This window comes from Ranitomeya imitator, chromosome 6 (assembly GCF_032444005.1).
Source record: "Ranitomeya imitator isolate aRanImi1 chromosome 6, aRanImi1.pri, whole genome shotgun sequence".
NCBI lineage: Eukaryota > Metazoa > Chordata > Amphibia > Anura > Dendrobatidae > Ranitomeya > Ranitomeya imitator.
The window spans coordinates 205,027,584-205,033,583 of record NC_091287.1 but is presented as its reverse complement, the minus strand read 5'-3'; positions in this window follow the sequence as shown (position 1 = coordinate 205,033,583).

Sequence of the window (6,000 nt, the reverse complement as noted above, 5' to 3'; positions counted from 1 at the left end):
ATGTATATCCTCCCACAAATACATAACAGCACGCCTCTGTTCGCACAGTCTCTGAAGCATGTGCAGTGTGGAGTTCCACCTTGTTGCAACATCGATGATTAGGCGATGCTGTGGAAGGTTCAAGGACCGCTGATGGTTCTGCATACGGCTGGAGTGCACGGGCGAATGGCGGATATGCGAGCAAAGTCTGCGCACTTTGAGGAGCAGGTCGGGTAACCCCGGATAACTTTTCAGGAAGCACTGCACCAACTGGTTTATGGTGTGAGCCAGGCAAGGATTGTGTCTCAGTTGTGAAAGGGCTATGGCAGCCATAAAATTCCTTCCATTATCACTCACTACCTTGGCTGCCTAAAGATGTACAGTGCCCAGCCATGACTGAGTTTCTTTCTGCAAGAACTCGGTCAGAACTTCCGCGGTGTGTCTGTTGTCGCCCAAACACTTAATTGCCAATACAGCCTGCTGACGCTTGCCACTAGCTGTCCCATAATGGGACACCTCATGTGCAACAGTGGCAGCTGAGGATAGAGTGGTCGTGCGACTGCGGTCTGTGGGCGAGCTCTCGCTTCTGCAGGAGGACGAGGAGGAGAAGGGGGGACGAATGCCTACAGCCAACTGTTTCCTAGATCGTGGGCTAGGCAGAACTGTCCCAATATTGCTGTCCCCTGTGGACCCTGCATCCAGCACATTAACCCAGTGTGCCGTGATGGACACGTAACGTCCCTGGCCATGCCTACTGGTCCATGCATCTGTTGTCAGGTGCACCTTTGTACTCACAGCTTGCCTGAGTGCATGGACGATGCGGTCTTTTACATGCTGGTGGAGGGCTGGGATGGCTTTTCTCGAAAAGAAGTGTCGACTGGGTAGCTCGTAGCGTGGTACAGTTTAGTCCATCAGGGCTTTGAAAGCTTCGCTTTTAACTAACCAGTAGGGCATAATCTCTAACGAGATTAGTCTAGCAATGTGGGCGTTCAAACTCTGTGTACGCGGATGCGAGGATGAGTACTTCCTTTTCCTAACTAGAGTCTCATGTAGGGTGAGCTGGACTGGAGAGCTGCAGATCGTGGAAGTAGCGGGGGTGCCGGTGGACATGGCAGACAGAGAGGGTTGGAGATGGTATTCTTGCTGGTGCCCTACATGCAGTGTTTCCTACCACGAACCTGGTGATTCCGTGACTGCTTTGGCCTGGCGATGAAACCTGCACATTTACTGCAGGTGGTGCGGGAAATGGTGGGCTTACAGTGAGGGAAGGGATGTAGCGTTGCTGACTAGCTTCATTGGCCGAGGGTGCTACAACCTTAAGGAACATTTGGTAGTTAGTCCAGGCTTGCAAATGCATGGTGCTTAAATGTCTACGCATGCAACTTGTATTTAGACCTTTAAGATTCTGACCTCTGCTTAAGGTAGTTGAACATTTTTGACAGATGAATTTGCGCTGATCATTTGGATTTTGTTTAAAAAAATGCCAGACTGCACTCTTTCTACTATTGGATACCTTCTCAGGCATTGCAGACTGAGCTTCTTTAACTGGATGGCCACGCTGTCCTACAACTGGTTTTGGCTTTGTCCCGCTTTTTTGGCCAGATACGGGCCTGGCAGATGGAACCTGTTGCGATGTTGATGCCTGCTGCGGCTCTTCCTCCTCCGCTTCAGAGCTACTGCCGCCTGCACCCTGTTCCCCCAATGGCTGCCAATCGGGGTCAACAACTGGGTCATCTATGACCTCCTCTTCTATCTTGTGTGCAACTTCGTCAGTGTCACCGTGTAAGCCAGTGGTATAGCGTTCGTGACAGGGCACCATAGTCTCATCAGGGTCAGATTCTGGATCAGTACACTGCGAGGGCAATGTTCTGGTCTGAGTCAAAGGAACAGCATTAGTAATCTGGTTGTAGCTGTGCATCTGTGCACTCCATGTCTGATTCAACTTGTAATGGGCATGGCCTGTTAACTATTTCACTTTCTAGCCCAGGAACGGTATGTGTAAAGAGCTCCATGGAGTAACCCGTTGTGTCGCCTGACGCATCCTTCTCTGTTGCTCTTGGTGAAGAAGACAAGGAAGCGACTTGTCCCTCACTTGTCCACTAACGACGCGCTGCTTTTGCATTTAGCAGTTTCAGAAGAGGAGGCCAAAGAGCTAGAGGCAGAGTCAGCAAGGAAAGCCAAAACTTGTTCTTGCTGCTCCAGCTTTAAAAGCGGTTTTCCTACTCCCAGAAAAGGGAGCATTCGAGGCCTTGTGTAGCCAGACGACGAAGCTGGCTCAACAACTCGAGACTTAGGTGCTATATTGCTTTTCCCACGACCACCTGATGCTCCACCACCACTACCATCATTACCAGCTGGCAATGACCGCCCACGGCCACGTACTCTTCCACCGGACTTCCTCATAGTTTGAAAAACGTGACCAAACTAACGGTATTGCTTACTGTAAAACAAGTTACAAGGTGAACTCTAACTTCTGTTGGATTTATATATCCCTTTATAGGTGGGTGAGACTGCAGGGAAAATCAGGCCAAATGTATAACAGTACACAGCTTCAGTGGCAGACAGATATGCCACTAACAGGACAGACGCGAACTCAGTCGAGGGGTTCAAGAGAGGCCTGGATGTCTTCCTGGAGCAGAACAATATTGTATCATACAATTAGGTTCTGTAGAAGGACGTAGATCTGGGGATTTATTATGATGGAATATAGGCTGAACTGGATGGACAAATGTCTTTTTTCGGCCTTACTAACTATGTTACTATGTTACTATGTTACTATGACGCAGATGCACACACTACCAATAAAAATCTCCCCAGTTTTATTTTTTCAGGGAGAATATTGAAGAAATGTGGCCCTCTCTTATACAATAAAATGTTCTGTGGCACAAAATGAGAGACAGATGGCACACACTGGACTGGCACTGAGGCAGAAATGCCAATCTTAATCTCCCACTATTTGTTTTTTATTTATGGGAGAATTGTCAAAAAAATCTGGCCACGTGATACACACTAGGTTTTAAGTGGCACAAAATGAGAGAGATGGCACACACACTGGTCTGGCACTGAGGCAGAAATGCCAATCTTAATCTCCCACTATTTGTTTTTTATTTATGGGAGAATTGTCAAAAAATCTGGCCAAGTGATACACACTAGGTTTTAAGTGGCACAAAATGAGAGAGATGGCACACACACTGGTCTGGCACTGAGGCAGAAATGCCAATCTTAATCTCCCACTATTTGTTTTTTATTTATGGGAGAATTGTCAAAAAATCTGGCCAAGTGATACACACTAGGTTTTAAGTGGCACAAAATGAGAGAGATGGCACACACACTGGTCTGGCACTGAGGCAGAAATGCCAATCTTAATCTCCCACTATTTGTTTTTTATTTATGGGAGAATTGTCAAAAAATCTGGCCAAGTGTTACACACTAGGTTTTATGTGGCACAAAATGAGAGAGATGGCACACACTGGACTGGCACTGAGGCAGAAATGCCAATCTTAATCTCCCACTATTTTTTTTTTTATTTATGGGAGCATTGGCAAGAAATCAGGCCCACTGTTAGACTGTATGTTTTCTGTGCCAGAAAATGAGACACAGATGCCACACACAGGACTGCCACTGATGCAGACTTGCCAATTTTCATCTGCACCCTTTTTTTTTTTTTTCTTCAGGGAAACTAGTGAATAAATCTGGGCCACTGTAGTAGAGTATATTTTCTGTGGCAGAAAGTGTCTTGAAGAGATATAACGAAAAAAAAAAATAAATAAAAAAAGGGACTGTACTACAATTACTATCTCCCTGCAGTAATCTCAGCAAAGTATGGCAGGCAGCAATAACAAGGAGTGGACTGTTGCACAAAAAAGTCAAAAGTGTGGACAAACAAGATAGCTGTGCAGAAAAGAAGAAGCAACAGGATTTGTGCTTTGAAAAAAGCAGTTGGTTTGCACAGCGGCTGTTGTGAATTCTGTGGCTGAATTCACTCCTGTGGTCACAAGTGGTACTGCAGCTTCTGAGCTTCCTCCCTCAGGTGTTCTGGTGAGCTCGTTGACTGCTTCATTACTTAACTCCGCCTGATGCTGCGATCCTTGCTCCTTGTCAATGTTTCAGTGTTGGATCTGAGCTTCTCCTGATTGTTCCTGTGACCTGCTGCTCTGTATAGCTAAGTGCTTTTTGCTTTTTTGTTGCTTTTTTTCTGTCCAGCTTGTCTTTTGTTTTGCTGGAAGCTCTGAGACGCAAAGGGTGTACCGCCGTGCCGTTAGTTCGGCACGGTGGGTTTTTTTTGCCCCCTTTGCGTGGTTTTGCTTTAGGGTTTTTTGACTGCAAAGTTCGCTTTACTGTCCTCGCTCTGTCCTAGAATATCGGGCCCCACTTTGCTGAATCTATTTCATCCCTACGTTTTGTCTTTTCATCTTACTCACAGTCATTATATGTGGGGGGCTGCCTTTTCCTTTGGGGAATTTCTCTGGGGCAAGTCAGGCCTATTTTTCTATCTTCAGGCTAGCTAGTTTCTTAGGCTGTGCCGAGTTGCCTAGGTAGTTGTTAGGCGCAATCCACAGCCGCTTTTAGTTGTGTTTAGGATAGGATCAGGTGTGCAGTCTACAGAGTTTCCACGTCTCAGAGCTCGTTCTTGTATTTTTGGGTATTTGTCAGATCACTGTGTGCGCTCTGATCGCTAAGCACACTGTGTTTCTGGATTGCCTTCATAACACCTGTCATTAGCAAACATAACAGTACAAGGAGCCAACTAATGATTCTCAATAGAGGGAAAGAAAAAGTTCTGACATCATTTTTTTTTTTTTTTTTTTTTTTCTGCTCTGTGTTCATTTTTTTTTTTCCCCTAGACATTTGAGTGATTCTGGACACAGGTGTGGACATGGATATTCAGGGTCTGTGCTCTTCAATGGATAATCTCGTTATAAATGTACAAAAAATTCAAGATACTATTGATCAGAAATCTATGTTAGAACCAAGAATTCCTATTCCTGATTTGTTTTTTGGAGATAGAACTAAGTTTCTAAGTTTCAAAAATAATTGTAAGCTATTTCTGGCCTTGAAACCTCATTCTTCTGGTAATCCTATTCAACAGGTTTTGATTATTATTTCTTTTTTGCGCGGCGACCCTCAAGACTGGGCATTTTCTCTTGCGCCAGTAGACCCTGCATTGAGTAGTGTCGATGCGTTTTTCCTGGCGCTCGGATTGCTGTACGATGAGCCTAATTCAGTGGATCAGGCTGAGAAAAATTTGCTGGCTTTGTGCCAGGGTCAGGATGATATAGAAGTATATTGTCAGAAATTTAGGAAATGGTCAGTACTCACTCAGTGGAATGAATCTGCGCTGGCAGCTTTGTTCAGAAAGGGTCTCTCTGAGGCTCTTAAGGATGTCATGGTGGGATTTCCTATGCCTGCTGGTTTGAATGAGTCTTTGTCTTTGGCCATTCAGATCGGTCGACGCTTGCGCGAGCGTAAATCTGTGCACCATTTGGCGGTACTGCCTGAGGTTAAACCTGAGCCTATGCAGTGCGATAGGACTATGACTAGAGTTGAACGGCAGGAATACAGACGTCTGAATGGTCTGTGTTTCTACTGTGGTGATTCCACTCATGCTATTTCTGATTGTCCTAAGCGCACTAAGCGGTCCGCTAGGTCTGCCGTCATTGGTACTGTACAGTCCAAATTCCTTCTGTCCATTACCTTGATATGCTCTTTGTCGTCGTTTTCTGTCATGGCGTTTGTGGATTCGGGCGCTGCCCTGAATCTGATGGATTTGGATTATGCTAAACGTTGTGGGTTTTTCTTGGAGCCTTTGCGGTGTCCTATTCCATTGAGAGGAATTGATGCTACACCTTTGGCCAAGAATAAACCTCAATACTGGGCCCAGCTGACCATGTGCATGGCTCCTGCACATCAGGAAGTTATTCGCTTTCTGGTGTTGCATAATCTGCATGATGTGGTCGTGTTGGGGTTGCCATGGCTACAAACCCATAATCCAGTATTGGATTGGAATTCCATGTCGGTATC